General features: G+C 35.6%; 1 protein-coding gene across 7 annotated transcripts in view; it reads left to right on the top strand.

Annotated features, from left to right (window-relative positions):
- The window catches only part of TENM3 (teneurin transmembrane protein 3), a 470,513-nt gene that overhangs the window by 15,496 nt on the left and 436,186 nt on the right, over nt 1-18,831 (top strand). For 6 of the 7 annotated variants that reach the window (XM_088131955.1, XM_088131950.1, XM_088131944.1 and 3 more), the window contains exon 2: nt 5,191-5,291. The exons of the other annotated variant lie outside the window; for it this stretch is intronic. The gene's annotated coding sequence lies outside the window, so the exon portion shown is untranslated. The remainder of the gene's footprint in view (nt 1-5,190; nt 5,292-18,831) is intronic. 7 annotated transcript variants of the gene reach the window in all.

Raw genomic sequence — 18,831 nt, 5'->3', positions numbered from 1 at the left:
TTAAAAGCTAGTGATAGTGATGGTTGTTCTTCTAGCTTGCCCTTATAAAAATATTCTCTAGACATTTATAGCAATTCATTGAACTGTTTCATATTGTAATTACCTTGTGTGTATGTATGTGCTTGCTTGGCGCTAAGTTGTTGTCTGAAAACATGTTTCAAACTATCAAAAAGTAATTGCTTTATATGTACCTCCTAAAAAATAAAATCTGCATCTCTGAGTACTTGAATATTTACATAAACAAGGTACCAAGCAAGGCAGGGTGTAAATTCAACAATAAGTAAACAAACTGAAGAATGTGTGTTCAGATTATATCAAACAAGAAGAATTCACTTAAAAAAAAAAAGATTAAATCTTCTTGTCTAGTGGATAAGTTGTGATTTCAGGCATTAAATACTTCTGCAAATTGTTAATTTTCCCAAATAAATCAATTTGATTTAAATTGAATCCACGCTAATAATACATCTGGAGTAACAAGCCTTAACAATCTTACTCTACAGCAGTTGATCAAATTTCCTTTCAAAGATATCCACATTGAGCATTTATGCCTTCTCATAGTGCTTTGCCCTAATTATTTGGTTGCCCTTTTCAAAATTTACTTTGTTTATTTAGCCATTCTACTTCTATCATGTTTTGGGATGCTTAAGGCAACAAAGAACAAATACAGAAGTACAAAAATGATTTACAAACAAAAAAGCAAAGCAAAAATACTTTATAATACACAAACCTAAAATCATTAACTTCATTCTTGCAGAATATATGTGTTTTAACTACTCTTCAGAATGGAGAGAATGAGGGCCAAATGCTCTTCTTGAAAAGGTAAATTCGGTAGCTTGGTTAGGACATATCTTTAGCCAGAATGAGATATGGTTAACTGAAAATACACTCTGTCCATATCTTTGAAACCTTAAAGCTAAAGTAATCTAAAAGAATAGAACAAGTTATGATGGCCAGAGAAAAATAAAATATTCCAAATATGATCACATCGCAGTTCCTTGCTGGAGTAATCTAAAACCAACTAAATAAATTGTATCAGACAGATTTTCTGGGATCTAAGTTTCTTGCAAATACACTATGCCATGTAGTTTTAGTAAGTTTAGGGAATCTTTGTTAGTAGTTTAAGCATTCTGTCCTGCTGTAATCCACGCTATCTGGAAGGATAAGTTATCTCCATATACCTGACTTAGTTGCCATTTATTATGTTCAGTCCTCCTGCTGTTTACAAAAGCTGAAGGACATGTCTCATTTATAACTTGGGCACTATTGGTATCAGTTTGACTTAGCACATGGTAGGTTTGTTTTTATTTGTTCTTTAACAGAAATAATTTTGTGTCTTAGGGTAAGATGAACATTGGATCAGGGCATGGTATTATTTTATCTGAGATGTTTAGTCTGACCTCATTGGTTTGCTTATTAAATCCAAAGGGCAAGTTTAGATTTGTATAAAGATATTATGATATTGGCAGGATTTTTAAAAAAGGAGTTTTCCTAATAACCCCCAATCTGGAATACTTACTGTTATATGTGAACCCATATATGGTTTGCCAAAGTCATTTACTATTAAATAGCTATTAAAGCTATATAACTCAGCCTCTTATAAACAACAGCTAAACTATCTTAAATAGCTCTTATAAACAATAGTTCATTTCTTGAAATGTCATGTGAACTTATCTAGTGCTGACTTATTCCACAGTTCATGGTATATCCTACACTGAGTCATTGCTTTCAAAGAGGAAGGGATCTTGGGAAACTCTTGTGTTCTCCAAGATCCCTTCCTGATCAGTCACTTTTAGTTTATGTTAAATTATTTTTGCTCAGTGCATCAACATAGACTTTTTATGATTAACTACAAATCATTTATAAACAGAAGTTTACAGAGAAGGGAAGGGGCAGCATACTTTTTAATTGTATTATGAGAATTCACTGCATCCTGTTCTTTATTTTTAACCTGTCTTTATTTCCTATGATTGTAAGATGGTGGTACCTCTAGTTACGAACTTAATCCGTTCCGTGACTCTGGTTGCAACTCGAGTTGGTCGCAACTTGAGGTAAATTTTCCCATACGGTTCAATGTAAATACGGTTAAACTGTTCCGCCCTCCGAATTTGGTCGCACCACGAGGCAAATTTCCCCATAAGGTTCAATGTAAATACGGCTAATCCGCCCTCCGAATTTGGTCGCACCACGAGGCAAATTTCCCTCATAAGGTTCAATGTAAATACATACGGTTAAACAGTTCTGAAACATATGCATTTTATTTTTAAACCACAAAAACATGAAAATAGTCGAGATGGTCGACTTCGCCATCTTGTACTCCAAGGCCAGATCAGTCACACAAATACCACGATCGTGCTTTTCTATAATGTCCTCCTTAAGTTCGATCGTCACTTTTTTCTTCATAGCCTTATTCTTGCCAAGCCTGCTCTGCATTTTCTTTGGAGCCATGCTGACAAGCACACCAAACACCTTCCAAATGCCACAAAACACACCACAAGCCTCACCGAACGTCTCCTTGCTACCGCGATCTCGCCCACAGGAAGCCGCGACCGTGTGATAGGGAAAATGGCCGTGGATCCGGTTCGTAACTCGAGGCGGAGTTCGCAAGTCGAGGTAAATTTTTGGGGCCGGAGCTGGTCATATCTTGAAAAATTCGTAAGGAGGGGTGTTTGTAACTCGAGGTACCACTGTATTCAGGAGTCTTTGGAGGAGAACTTTGTTTACTTGGATGTCAAAAGGTTTTAGATAACACCTAGTAGCTCATGTATATTCTCTCAAAGAAGGCTTAAAGTTAGTGAGAAAGTGTTATTTTGCAAAAACCATGCAATTTGCAAAAACACTTTAGGTTATGAAAAGCATTTGTAATGTTACTGCAGCCAAACTATAAACTAGTATTGTTATAGGATACATATAATCCTGCTCTAATAACTCAGAAGTTAATCATGGGGACTGGAGGTTGTTTCTGATGATTAAATAAGAATATAAAATTTAGCAGTTGAGAGGAAAATCAGGAAAGTGACTGACTCCTCACAGTACTTGTTGCACAAGTACTGTCAATTTATTCTTGGCATCCTCAGTTCAATTCCAGCTGATTGTTACCCTGATCGTGATCATCTTATGCTCATTGTAAAATTAGGCATTGAAGAACTGGGTCATCCTCAGTTCAATTCCAGCTGATTGTTACCCTGATCGTGATCATCTTATGCTCATTGTAAAATTAGGCATTGAAGAACTGGGTCATTTAAGGAACGTTTCACATTACTTTACCTTAATTCAGATGAAGCTCTACAGCTTTTGCACTGTTTCTAACTGGGCTGGGCAGCTTCTGCTTTTTTACATGAATTTCAGTTCCTAATATCTAGCTTCCAGGAGGTCCTGGCTAAAGCTGTAGACAAAAATTTCAAGGCTAAGAATAATTCCAAGCTTTGGTTGACTACAAATGCACTGAAACCAGGGCTAGATTAGTCGGAAGTCTTAGGTCTTATAAAGTCACCAGCACCTTGCCATAAATGGGTATTGTCTTAGAGAGGAAGAAATGTTACAAGCACCCATTAAAAACAATACCAAAAAGCTGCAGGTCCTGAACGATAACTGGAAAAAAGTTGTCCTGATATTAAAATTAAGTCTTTGTAGTCCCTGCTTTACTGAAAGTCCCTGCTGAGTCCCACTATATCATTTTCTCTGAGGTCAAATATATTTACAAGGACAATGTTATGTCTTTGCTTTTCTCTGAAGTTATTACAAACTGGGTCCTGGTGTTTCCCTGTGAGTCTACTAAACTTATTTTACAGATAAAAACTTCAAAGCCATGGGGAGAGACTCATCTCAACTGAATGTTGGTGAACATGGATTGGTGAACACCAATAATGGCAACAAATGCAGATAATTTATTTTAGATACCAGCAGACTGGAACACACTAATTACAATTAAATTATATATAAAAGGACAAAAGAATACCCCATCAAACTGTTGTCCAATAAGTTTGCTATGCATTCTGAGTAAGCTGTATGCCTGGCACCTTTCTGAAAAATCAGTGGATTGGATGTTTGCAAGATAGTATTTTGTCAGTGGCGCAACTGGTTTCAGGGAAGGATGATCAACTTTCAATCAATGCCCAGTTCTCTATTATTTAGCTGACAGATATATTTTCTGACCTCTGGACAATTTTTATATTGCTTTCATTGATCTCAAAACAGCTTTTGATTCAATACCCAGAATAAGCTTTGGGAGAAATTGGCTGCTTTCTCCATTGAATGGTATTTCCTGATTTTGAACATAAAAATTGCATGAAAGCAGGTTAGTTGTAGCCATCCAGGGAATTCTTCTTCTTTTTTTTTGCCTTTAATTACTATTAAAAAGAGGTGAAACAAGGATGCCTCTTGACATCTATTTTTTTTTTTAATTTTATCTTAGTTATATGGTGCAAGTCTTTTCAGAACCAGAATTTTACCTCCCTAGATTGGCCAGTAGAGCTGTCTTTGTTATTTTGTAGGGAGATTTTTACACATCTAAAATGGCCTTGGGATGTATCTTTAGGCACATTCACTCTGTTATAGAGAGGAAATCCTAGTCACCAATAACAACAAAAAAGTTGACTTTCCAAAACCACTGTGATTTACCATCCTAGAAAATTTATATCTTTATCCAGTCACTCTGAGATCTTTAAATGTGTGAGGGTCTCTTCTGTTATCATCTGCACCAGTTTTACAAATAACATTTTATATTATGTAAACTGAAAGTTACAACTTATATCCCGGGGCAGTAAAAATCTACAGGGCAAAGTCATTTGGTCTGTGATGATTAGATCTGTAAATATGATAATTGGGCTAGTCTTGAGTCTATCTAGTCTAAATATTTAAGGGCTTTGAGGTGCGTATCCAGTTTAATATTTATATAGGTTTATATGTGACTTTGTTGCTTAAAATTTTGGTGTAAATTAATATTCCCTCCCCCTTTGATTTTACAAGATAATTTTATATCACAGTTGGTAGGTATTAATTTAAAGCTAAAATTATCATCTGCCCAGTATTTGATTTTAGTTGGTCTCAAGAACGTCTTATGAAAAGTGAATTTCTGGAGCAGATCTGCAGAATTATTTAAGTTCTAATTCTATCCTATATATGGTGGGTATTGTATGGAAAACCATTTTGAGCTACCCCTTATCTTGCTAACATTCTGTGTCCAACTCATAGGAGAGCACTGGTTTTAGCCAGATTTGATGTTTTGTTCTCATCACTGATGGAAGAAGATTTAACAATCCTTTTCAAGAGCACCTCTGCCCCTGCTGTACTGGGTAAGTTAAATCATGTACTTTTATACAACCTGACAGGATGATTTAATAATGCCTTTATAATCAATAAGCATAGACATTCAGAAAAGGAAATTATTTTCTTTCTAGCTGATAGGTCAATTGCAGTTCCTTAAAGGTTGTAAAATTCTGTTCAGTTGTGATGCCATCAGCTGTGCAATTTTATATTTTATATATAAAATTTATATATAATTATATATGTTTTCTGTGTCACATCATTTTAGTTTTGTGTATGTTGGTGAATATATTGTAGTCTCTGACTATAAATTTTAAAAAATCTATGAAATTGTCTTGTTATAATAGCTTTAAAGGTAAAGATAACTCCTTGAATTGGGGCCAACTCTTATTGATAAATGGGCACTATCATATAGGTTTTTGGCAACAATACACATGCATTGTCTTTTTCTAAGCATTTTTTTTTTAATTTCCCAATTTGTCCTGTGGCCTTGGATTTCTTAATGGTCTTCCATCTTAATATTATCAGCTCCAGAATCCCTAGCTTTTTTTTTAGATCAGCCAAGGTCAGCTAGGTCCTGCCATCTGCTCTGGATATAATAGTTATTTTGGCTATATTCACTATCATTTTGCTTCCAAGGGATGATTCAAAGCACTGAATGGATTTTAAGAAGCTTGGAAAGACATTTTTTTCTGTCCTTTAACCATAGAAGGTATATAATGGATAACAATATCAATAATAGTATATACCTTTATTGTAGTGAAATGAGAGAGGACCTTCTTAGGCTTTGGAAATCCCTGAAAATAGATATTTTCCTTTTAAGTAATAAGTAGGAGTTGGTTTTTAATTAGTGAATATTTTTATTTTAAACAATTTTAACTGATTTACCTTTATTATTTTCTACTGAGAGCCAGTGTAATGTAATAGTTAAAGACGCCTGGCTTGAAACTGGGAGACCATGAGTTCTAATTCTGCCTTAGGCACAAAGCCAGCTGATTGATTGGGCCCAGTCATTCTCTCTCAGCCTTAGGAAGAAGGTAATGGCAAACCATTTCTGAAAAACGTTGCCAAAAGTGTTGTCTGTGTTGTCACCAGGAGTCAAGACTGATTCAAAGGAAAAAAAATAGCTATTATGAGTGCTGCTGCTGTTATCATCATCATCATCATCATCATCATCATCATCATCATCATCCCATCCCTCTTTCTATTTCTTTCTTTATATATTTCTATAAATTTAGCCGTATTTATTTATTGCTGGTATATATTTTTTATTTCTGAAAGCACATCGTACAATTATAGAAGATATTGAATTCCTAGTGTAATTATTGAAGTTATAAGAGAATTGACCTTTTACCATTATATTCGAAAGAAAATATGGAGTAAATGGTTTGCTATTATTAAACACACACTCCTTCCAGATGTTTGGTGTCAGTTCCTAAATATGTACAATAATCTACATGTTATGAATAATTCATAAGAGATGTTAGTAGCGATAACATAGATTTATATGTACGTGCATATTATGTTTGGTTAGTCTACAACTAACAAGAATGTGCTACAAATATATTATAAATGGATTCCTTTGTAAAATAGATTCAAATAACATATCAAGAGACATATTTTTGCCTAAATCCAGTGTTTTATATATATTGTTAAATAATGACCTGCTATTACACTACTGAACTTAAAAATATTCAAATATTGTGCAGTATTCTAAAATCTAGCTTTCGGAATACATAAAGTCCATGCTTAATATTTCTATTCAAACAGTAATACTGTTTGTATGTGGTTTGTGTGTTTATGTGCCTTTGAATCAGTGTAGACTCCTGGCGACTGCCTGGACTAGTCCCTGCTGTTTTCTTGGCAAGATTTTTGGAAGTGGTTTGCCATTGCCTACTTCCTAAGGCTGAGAATGACTGGCCCAAGGTCAGTCAGCTGGCTTCATGTGGAAGGCAGGACTAGAACTCATGGTCTCCCGGTTTCTAGACCAGTGCCTTAACCACTTCGCCAAACTGGCTCTCTGTAATACTGTTTACTTAACCTAAAATAGACTTTAATAGATAAAAACTTTTCATTAGGTGCATTTTCAGTTTTCTGTTATTTCTTTATACAAATGGGCAGCTTTTATTTATTTTATTTTATTTTTAAAAGAGTATATGTCAGAAGACTAAATAACAGTATCTTAAGGAAAGCTAAATGCAGCATTGTTGACCTTTCTGTTTATTAGTAATGGAAAGATACATTTATGCTGTAATAAATTTTTTTTATTTTTCCACTAGTTTTTGCTAACAGCACTGATCCTACCCATTGGGGCCAAGAATATTTAATCGTGTAATGCTGACATATATAGCGCAGAGCCATGTCAGCTACAGCTGTTTCCAAACATCAGTAACAAAATTATAGATAGGTTTTGAAGCTTCCATGGTGGAAATGAATACATTTGAGGATTCAACTTGCTGACAGTGTTTATGTAATTTAATCTTACCATCTGGAAGAGAGTAAACATTTTTTCGAAAATTAAAGTTAAGAAAATAAACCCCTTGTGTTTAGATTTAAATTTAGTTAACTTCATTAAAATGTAAAATTACAAGTTCATTGTGCTATGCATGGAAGATTATTATTCAAAAACCATTATTTAAAACCCACACCAACCATGAGTTGACACCAAGTCATTTGTAAAAAATTCTTTGAAATCATTTGTTACAATTTTTTATATAATTTTTTACAGCAAGAACTTACTAAACTTTCTGCTTTTATGTAAAATGTGGTTGATGATTATGTCTCTAATAGTCTATATTCCCTTAAGTATCATGAATGCTTAGGTTCTGAAAATTTTTATGTGATACCATTGTAACTTTATGTACACAATATCAGTCTAGCTTTTAGAGTACAGCATAATACAAAATCAACATTTTTATTCAGTAATTTCAACAGCTTTAGATATATTTACATTATAATCTTAATTATGTTTCCTTAAATGTACACTTCTTCACAAGGCTTGCATATTGATGCCTAATCATGTTTAGTGTGTTACAAATGAATATTACCTATTAATATTCTTTGATTTAATTTTCAAGCAGATTTAAATTCTCATTTCCCATTTTCTGCATTTTGTTTCTTTTTCTGTCCAAATACCTCATCCAGAGCAAAAGAAAAAAAAAAGTCTCTAGCCAAAGTGAATGACTTTATTTTAGCCTGAATCTTTCTGGGAAGAATATACATTTTTGAATTTTTAGAATATAAAAAGGGGACTTGAAGGTGATACTTTTATGCTTCAGTCTCTGATTTTTAGTGATATAATATGGTTCCATTCTTAACATAAAAATAAAGCAGTGTGAGTACTTGTATCTGCGTTATACTACCTGATTTATGGACCATTATGGCAGCTTATCAGATAACTCAATTTAAAAGCAAGAAATTATGGAAGTGTTTTTTCCTGATAAACAGGACTAATAGTGGCGTGGGTGGGCTGCTGAACATGAGAGAGTAATATACAGAAATCTCTTGATCCTCCATAGATGAAATACAGGATCCTTTTGCAGTTATAGTTTAAGTAACAGTAAAACAGTGAACACGAGACTTCTTTATTGCTTTTGTGCATGTTAGTCTATCATATCAGCTTTCAAAGACTACAAAGCTAAAATTGTGGATATTTCAGGAAATCAAATGGGACTACAATGAAAAGAAAAAATCTGTTTGATTTTTGGAAAACAATTAGAAAGAAAAGTGTAATTCACTTTTAGTTTGATTCAAATACGATTTGTGCCATGAGTTCAGTACATGTTCTTGGGTAAGCTATTGTGTGCCTCAGTTTTTTCACCCAGGAGAACAGGGATGTTGTAAGGATTATGGTTCAATAAGTCAACCAGAAGCACTTAACATCCCTGAAAATGCTATATAAATGTTGGAACTTCCTGCCAAGAAGATTAGGCTGGTTTCTCTTTGCTATTTTTACATGTTTGCTCAATCTTTTGATAGAAAGACAGGCTACAAATTTGTCAAATAAATACTCATTGTAATAATCATCCATACTATTTCTACTAATTTTATATGCACAGTAGTTTAAATCAGAAAAAGAATAACAAAATAATGATACATTTTGGAATAGAGAAACACAAATCATACCTAATATAATTCTCTTAACAGTATATAAAGCATTTAATTTCTCTCAGCCAACAAATGCCCCTTGAAATAGCATTTAACTCTGAAATCAGATGATTTTAGCATTTTAGATTAACCTAATAGTTTGTGTTCCTGTTCATAATTATATATGTCATTTCTTTATATCTGAAAATTTGTCTTTATAATATTGTTGAAATGTATAAAATAGTAAAACAGCAGTTGATTGAAAAAATATACTTATTAAATTTAACAAATAGTATTAATAAAAAATAGAATAACTTCTAAAGATAAATCATAAAGTAAGGAAATCAGGCATACACAATCAAATTAGGGATTGGGAGTTACTAGCAGTATAAAATAATGGACCTAAATCAGATGTCAACTTTGATATTTAGTAGAAGCCCTAACTGGTTAGGATTAATCTCCATTAAACTGTGTATGTTCCTTTGAAACAGGTGATTTAGAAACATGGGAGTGTGTATTTACTGAAGAAATAGAGTTGCCATATTCTTTTTATGAGCTCATGTCGCTATTTTGGATCCTGCTTCTGGCTTCTCCTTACTACATATTTGTGGAGTTATTTAGGAGCAGCTTCTAAAGCAGATGTGTACCTCTAGAAAAGATACACCTGCTTTACAATGCTTCTGATTGAAAATGAATTGGTGAAGATAACCGTTGATGTGACAGTTGTCTACAAAAATAATGTTTCATATTTCTCATCATTTTGGTGGTGTAGTGGGGACAGTTGAATATTTTCAGTATTTCAGCTTTTTGTCCCCAGGAGTAGGTAAAGAGATGACAGAAAATATTCTTTAATATTGTGGCTTGATCCTTTGTGGAAATTCCCAAAACAGCTATACCAGAATCCGTAGAGATTGATCTGTACTTCTGCAACTATATTTAATTCCTGATACAGAATTGTATTAATAATGGAACATGACTACCATATGGTCCATTGGGTTGGGCAACTAATATATTCAAATAATTTGTTTTAGAAAAAAATGGGTAAGAGCTGTGGATTCAGCAAAGCCCTATCCAAAATTTGGTATTTCTTTGATGAGATGAATTTACACTTTAGTGTCATAAGTACTTCTGTAAGCATTAAATGCTACAACAGTATTAGCATTCATGCAACTTTATGTCACATACAGTAATTCAAGAAAACCACTTATGTTACTGGTTCCTTGTCAGGAATATATCCAATGTACAGTTTCTGTGTTGGTTCCTAAGTTCTCTTTTACAAAGAAAAGAGTTACTTTTGACTCTGGAAGGGACTCTAATTGTCAAACTACACGTAAAGACATATGAGCAAGTGACAACTTTCCAAACAATTCTTTATTCAGCCATTAGTTTGACTCGGCAGAAGACGCTTTAGATTAGAGTGATTGCCCGCTACAGAACAAACAGCTAAAACCCTTTATTTATTTATGCTCCACCATGTAAGCTTTTGATTTCTTCTTTCCTCCTCTACAAGTTAACTGATACTTGGTAGTTACTAGGTAATTTTCTTGGTGGCCTTGAATGGCTGAGATAAGTTTACATATTGGTCCTCTCTAACCTGGGAATTTCTGATTTCTACCTTCACCAGCTTCAGGTCTTATACTACTTTCTCTGAATCTCTATAGCAGATATCTATCTCCCTTCTTCTGATTATGGGTGGCTGGAGGGCACTGGGTTCCTCTTTCAGTTTCCATATTTTCTCCTGGAGTTTATGAGATCTGCACTCTTTCAGACCTCTTTATCATCCCTCTGATCCAAGGACATCAGAAAGTCATGTGGAATTTCCATTTCTTTGACTGGAGTAGGCAACATCTCTCTTTTTTTCAGGCCTTGCTATATTTCCTTTCTCATACTAAGGACAGTAAGAAGCAGTTTCCATTTTTTCTTCAGCTGGAATCTGTGAGATATTCCAGGAGATGCACACCTTTCTCCTGATTAAGGACATCAAGGAGAAGGTTTCAATTTATTCTTCTTTTTCAGGTACTCAATCCATTCTAGAATTCTTCCCCTTATCTTCAAGAGGGACCTTTTCAGGCTGTCAGTTGTACAGCTGTCTCTCTTGTACTCTCCATTAGTTGTATATCAGCCCCTCTCTCTTCCTCAGAGTGCAGAGCTGCCAGTAATACAGAAACATCTGGCTTCCTAGAAGTTATATGAAGAGGAGAAATCCAGTAGAAAGCTAGGCATTATTTCTAACAATGACGGAGTAGTTTTTCTAATGCTGATGGTCAGGAGAACAGTTGTAAGATGTTTTGGTACAATTCAGTAAGGAAGTGCTGAGAGGGTTTGAGTTCCTGGAGAAAATGGTAGACCTCTGAATCGGTGGAGGGCTGAAAAATTTGGCAGCAGGGATGGTTAATAGCTACAGGTGGCCTGAAATAGCAATGTCTGAGTAACTCAAGTATAGCCAGAAGATCAGACCAATTGTCCTGCTGGAAGTTTACATGGCAGCAGAGATATGCTCTAAGATGTTATTCGTCTTTTCCGTTTCTCCAGCTTACTGTGGATGATGGGTAAATGATAAATGGAACTTTATCTTTAATGGTTGAAATAAAATTTTCCAAAATTATGCATTAAATCTGTCAGAAATTAGATAAGCAGGCCAACTATGGTACTAGAAAACTTATTGAATGAATGTATAAACTGTTTTCGGGCGGGGGAGACTACAGCAGGGAATGAAATGGGTTGTCTTTAGCACATAGAAGGTCTTTTATAAAGTCCAAGGAAACTATATCCCCCCTGTATGGCCCTTTGAGGTTGTCAAGATCAGGAAATAGACTTCAACAAAAAGACTAGAACAGAACTTTATTGAGATAGGCTATATTAATAGAATCTTGCAAATCTGATTGTGTTTTTCCTCCCTTCCTCTTATACTCCAGTGAGTAAGGGAAAGCCAGCCTGAGTCTCTTCCTAATACTGCCTTTTTTCCTAGGGCTTAAGGAATGCTTTTGACCTTTTGTGTTTCTGTAACAGCTTCTGAATATATCCCCCAAGACCATTTACTTGCTTCTCTACACCCCAAGTATCTTTTGCTAATCAGAAGCTTGTAATTAGTGGGACAGAAAGGAACATAAATCTTGACATCTACCATACTGTGAGCCTGTCAAAAGTCTGGAAAGGGAGATGGTTCAGTTTGACTAGTTGTTGTGGCCTAGCTTCAACACTTCTCTAAAGGAAGGAGAAATATATAACTGGTTGTTCTGGTGCAGTTAACCCTGTTTCTAAGAAAAGAGGGAGGGAGAAAGCAGTGGCTCTGTCTGAATCCTCACATGAGGGTCCTACTTACATTTTGCTCTGATTCACTCAGTTAAAGAAGCAGGAACTGTTCTGGTACCAATTCTTGAAGGAGGAGTCCAAAAATTTGTGGGAAATGGAGATTGGAGGATTGGTAAGAAATGTTCTAGCTATTGATAAAGCGTCAGCCTGCTGGTTCAGTAAGTTAAGAATGTAGGTTTAAGAAGTTAAAACAACAATAACAAAACTCCAAATGCTTTTGCCCATCTTATGTGGTGCTGTTGGAGTTGGTTAGAAGTTTGTAAGTATACCAAATTCTTGTCAGTTTGGATCTCTATAGTACCCAGTGCCTTGGAGGAAATGACACCAGTGCTAAAAGCATTCCTTAATAGCCAGTAGTTCCTTATCAAAAATATCATTGTTTTTTCCAGGTATTTATTTATTTATTTTTATTTAGTGGACTTGTCCCCGCCCATCTCCCCACAATGGGGGACTCTGGGCGGCTTACATCAAATTAAAATCATAAATACATGATTAAGAGTTATAAAAGAGGTAGATTGCTATAACATAATTTCCTTATAGAGAAAACAACTAGTCAAAAAATGTACAGGTTCCTTAAAAATCTTATCCCTGATTGCACATCAAGCTTTTGGTAGTTGCCTGAAACTGAAAATATTTCTTCCAGTAAAGATTTGCACAGAGCCTCCTTTAACAAGATTCATTGAGATGAAAAAGGTAGAGTTTATAGGAAGTTCTAAATTGTTTCAGTTTAGAACCATTTTAATCTCCCAATAACCAGAAACTTCCTTAATTTCTTTCTAAATACTTTCCTATGAACTGGTAAGGAGGCAGTTCTTTTCACTGATAACAGAGGAGCCTGCAGGTGGCCGTTTACAAAACTGTTTCCTGACTTATTCTGTGAATCAATGATTACCTCTAATACATATGCTGCAGATAGTAAACAATCTTTTAAAAACCAAAGCCTTCAAACACACTTTGGCAATTAAAAAACTACTATAAAAAATTGGAAATTTTTCAAGATAAAAAATAGACTTTAATTGCATTTTATAATTTTTTTAACCTGATTATCATTCAGTAAACAGGTCTTCACTATTCTTAACAACTTCAGTTTTTTTACCTAAAAAATACTGCAGATTTTTACCTAGTTATATGGAGTTATAGATATTCCTTATCTTGAAAGTTATAAAACTGAATATGAGGAATTTCTTTGTTTCTCAATACATGAGGAAAAAGTATCTATGTTATTAATGGCATCGAAACTATATGTTCAAATTGTAGCCGATTACATAGTGTTTGCCACCTGATTATTGCCTTCACAGTTGTGGAGTATCTACAGTGCTCAAAGTCATGTAATTCTGAAATTCATATGAATACAAGAGAAATGTTTACCATTAAGCTATATTAATAAGATGACATACTTTTAATCTGAGATTAAATCAAATCTTTATTACGGTCACAGACCAGCATAAGAAAAGTGGGGCATAGTCATTAAAAATGTATAAAGGATACATCGAATAACAATTTAAAATCTAAAAAAAAAATGAAAAGCTAGAAGATATAAAAGATGTATGAATTAAAAACTAAAAGTATATATAAAAAGCAAAAATCTAAAAGAAGGGGTAGGAGTATTAGATAGGTGTAGGGGAGCATAAAAAATTAATATGTGGAAGACCCTGTCAAGTTACAAAGCACTCTAATAAGGCAAAGCAGGTGTTCATTAAATCTAGTTTATAGCACAGGTATAAACTGATGAATTTTGAGGGCTGCTGCACAAAACCTGGCAACATTGTATGTTGTAGTAGGGTTGGTATCTGAAATTGTATACCATCACAGGGTGGTGTAAAATTGTTCTGTGTGCCCTGGGCATTTATGCAGTAATGGTGAGATGATGTTAGTACAAATGTCTCTGTAGTACAGGCACTGGAGAAATACATGCTCTGTTGTTTCTGTGCGTCCAGAGTCACAGGGGCATTGTCTCTTCGGGTAAGGAATCTTCTTGTATCAGCCTTCAAGGACAGCTGAGGGAAGGGCATGACATTGTGCCAGAGTAAAGGCCCTTCTGTGTTTAAGTACTTTGAGTATAGTTAGGTATGCCATAGGAGATTCAGAGTAACTCTTGGATTCACTAGGAATAAAGTTTGGGGTCCTGGCTAGATCCATTTTGTCCTCCATGTCTTCTGCATGCTGTTTAATAAATGCCTTGGCCTGATCATATCCCATGCTGAATAGAAGATGTGGAGAGAAGCTCAAGGATGAGATTTTAGTTACCACTTCCTATTTCCATGTGGATTAAAAATCACTCATGGGGTAAGGCCAAGTGGGAAAAAAGAGCTTGAGCCAATAGTTGAGTATGGTCACCCACACTCTACCTCCACTTTCAAGAATTCTGTCTCTGATCTTAAAAATTTGGATTGTACAAGTTCTAATGGTGCAAAATTGGAGAAAAGGCCTAGCTGGGAGCCATAGAGAAGTTGTGTTATTGGCTTGGTTTCAAATAATTTGAGAGTTGCAGGTATGTGGTGGCCACCTCTTGTCTTAAGGAATTTAAAGATGGTAGATGAGTTCCCCTGTGCATTTTCAGCAAAGTAGTTCCTGTGGGCTTTCCTACTGCAACTAAAATGAAGGACTACTTCTAGGTACTGTAATTAAAACAGGAGTCATGCTTAATCTTGTGGCCGTCTATGTCTCAGGAATGGCTTTTGAACCTTTTGGCAAATGCCATGATTTTAGTTTTCTGATACTTGAGTTCTAGCTGGTTTTCCTTGCAGTACTAGTGCTTTCAGTGATCTTTTAAGGCCTGTAGGTGTTCTTGAAAGTATTGCTGTGTCATCTGCATAGAGTAGAATAGAGATGTGGCTTCCAGAAAGTTTTGTCTGTGTTGTAGAATAGCTCAACGTGGAGTTGCTATAGAAATTGAGTAAGAGTGGGGTCAATATGCAGTCTTGCTTGACACCTTTTTCAGTTTCAGTAGCACTGGTGAGATAGCCCTGAGGGTTACATTTCACTTTGAGTGAGGTCCCTTCATGTAGAATTTGTATTAAATGAAGTAGACATCTGTCAGTTGAGAATGCCTCCAGCTTTTCCCACAATTTAGCTTGGGATATGGAATCAAATGCTACTTTGAAGTCTGTGGAAGTGGCATAGACGGAGGTTGTGTTGTGGGAGGAGTATTTTTCAATGAGATGATGGAGTACTATGCGTTAATCAATGGTGGACTGGCCTTGCCTAAAACCAGCTTGCTCCTTTGCTAGTATGTTTTCTTGTTCCAGCCAGTCCTGCAATTTCCATTGTAGGTATCTTGCACAGAGTTTGCTGATTGTGTTGAGGAGACTAATTGGTCTATAATTAGTAGGATCATCCTTTTCCCCTTTTATATATATAGGGACAGTGATCACAAGCCCTCAGTCCTTGGGGACTGGGCCATAGGTATCAGTGCAGGTAAAGAGTGGAGCCAGAGTAGAGGCCCAGAAGTCCAGGTCATTTTTAATAACTGCTGGAAGGATTAGGGGTTGTAGTTGGGCAATAAGGTTCTCGATCTCTGACTTTGTCACTGGTTCCCACATTGGCAGGTTTTTTTATAATTCAGCTAGGGCATCCATTTTCAACAGAGATGTCCATGTAGAGTTCCCAAAAGTATGCCTCCCAGATCCCTGGGGGGATGTGACAGTCCATTATTGGAGCTCAGTGTGATATGCCAGAATGAGGCCGAATCTTTAGATTTGACTTTTAATTTGAACAACAAAGTAAGCTACAATTGCATTTAAAAAGCCCACAAAATCAATATTAAGTGTTGCTATTTAAAAATCAATTTTTGTAAATAATATAGCATGGGATTTTCATTAGTTGAAATGAAAAAAAGATTATTGTAAGAAATGTCAAATTTGAATCTGAAAATAGAAATAGGTGTTATGTGTTTCAGAGCAAATTAGGATATGTACATAACTTTACCTTTCAGCTTCTTAAACAAATAAAAATCTACATGAAATCATTGGGTAGGGTCATCTGTTGGTTCAGGTTGAGGTATCATCAATATGCAGATGATGCCCAGTTATGTATCTCCACCCTGGGCCATCCAAGTGATGCTGTACAGGTCCTGTGTTGGTGTCTAGAGGCTGTAGAGATCTGGGTGGAGAACAACAGGCTTCAGCTTAACTCAAGTAAGACTGAGTGTCTTTGGGTTTTAGGATCTCCTAGTTCTGGGGACATTCCATCTCTTGTTCTGGATGTGGTTGCACTGCCCCAGACAGATCCTGTGCACAGCTGGGGGGTCTTCCTGGACTTGTGGCTCCTACTTGAAGAGCAAGTGGTATCTGTGGCCAGAAGGGCCTTTGCACAACTTCATGTTGTTGCCAGTTGCACCTGTTTCTGGATTGGGAGGCCTTGCTCACAGTCACTCATGCCTTAGTCACTTCCTGATTGGATTACTGCAATGCATTCTACATAAAGCTGCCCTTGAAGAGTATTTGGAAGCTTCAGCTGGTGTAAAATATGGTGGCACGAACAGTTATGGTTGCTACTCATTCAGCACATGTGACACCTCTGATCCGCGAGTTTCATTGGCTACTGGTGTGCTTTAGAGTGCAATTCAAGGTGCTGGTGGTTACCATTAAACCCTTTCATGGCTTGAGACTAGGTTATTTATGGGACCATCTCTCCCCAGTGGGGTCTACCTGTCCTGTTAGATCTGTTAAGAAAGGAATTCTCCAGGTCCTGTCTCCGAGAGAGTTCCATCTGACAGGACCCAGGAAGATAGCGTTTTCTGCCATGGCACCTGCCTTCTGGGATATCGCCCCGCTGAGATTAGACTTGCCCTGACCCTGCTGTCCTTTTGCAAGGTAATAAAACCCTGGCTTTGCCTTTAGTCTGGGGCCCTGAAAGTATGGGTGAGCCTGTTTCATAGTTAATTTGAATGTGGGATGTTATGAATGTTCTTGGCTGCTATTTTATGCTATTTATGTTGTTTTTAAATTTTGTTCTTTATTCTTTTTTATTTCATTTTTAATTGTTAGCTGCTCAGATTCATGTATATGAGATGGGCGGCCATATAAATTTATGAAATAAATAAAACAGCATTTGTTTCATTCATAAATATCCTGCAGTTACCTCAGCATCCAATCTTTCCCTGTTTCTATGAATTGTTTCAGGGTACATGTTATGAATAAAATGTTAATGGAATTTTCACACTGGGAATATTTTATCTGAATGAAAAGATTTTTTAAAATTAAATTTTATATGTGGATTAAATTTATGCTGCGTTTTCAAGGACAGTGGTCATTCATGCAGCTGCTTTCGTATTATATACAGCAGCATGGTTACAGATGTCTAATGATAGTGTTATAGGCATCTGGCTGCTATTGCCTGAAGTAGTATGACATTATTAGCAAATGAAAAATGGACTATATATGAAAGTATACGTATCCTTCAAGTTAAGCATGACTCCTGGTGACTTCATGAACATATACTTTTCCCAAGAAATCTCAGTATAGATGAGATTCAGTATTTTCTGCCTTCTGGATTTTTTTAAAAATTTCTCACTCTAGTTACATTCCTAGTATTACCTTGTGGACTCTTAATCCAAATACTAGCCATGTGTGTTTCTACTTAGCTTTTCAGTATCAGCCAAGATAACCAATTTAACTAAATAATGTACAGTATAGTAATGACTGGAAATGGCTTAATCTACACATATAGAAATTTTACTATTTTCAAACTGTGATTTAAAAAGTGGTTAAGATTTCTTTAATCATGGCCTAAATGGAGGATTGAATGTCATTCCATCATGTAGCTATTATGGAAATCTTTTTTAGGAACTGCTTTGGTTGCCTCTAGAATTGCTCCTCAAAACCACAAAACAACTGCAACTACTTAAAGGCTTGGTGTGGGTGTTTCAAAACCTCTTGGTAGGTTTTTGGCCTGCCTAGATGTGCCTAACAGGAAGAGAAAGCTCAGAGCAGCTGTGCCTGTTTTTGAAGCTAATAGCTGCTCTGAGTAGCAGATCCAGCTGGTGATTGTTCTTGAATGAATATTTGCACAATTGATAGCTTTACAGCTGAAATTAAGGAAGTATCTAGCAACTTCTGTAACTGTAGTAGCAGTAACAGATAATTTAGAATATTTATATGGCTGTTCAACTCGAACAATGTGATAGGACAGCATCCAGAAACATTAAACAAAAATAATACATACCACTAA

This window comes from Python bivittatus, unplaced genomic scaffold (genome assembly GCF_059951505.1).
Source record: "Python bivittatus isolate LINGU-HERP-01145 unplaced genomic scaffold, Pbiv_v1 ctg000070_np1212, whole genome shotgun sequence".
NCBI classification, from domain to species: Eukaryota; Metazoa; Chordata; class Lepidosauria; order Squamata; family Pythonidae; genus Python; species Python bivittatus.
Note: the sequence above shows the minus strand (reverse complement) of the source record. Positions and strands in the feature narration are given on the sequence as shown.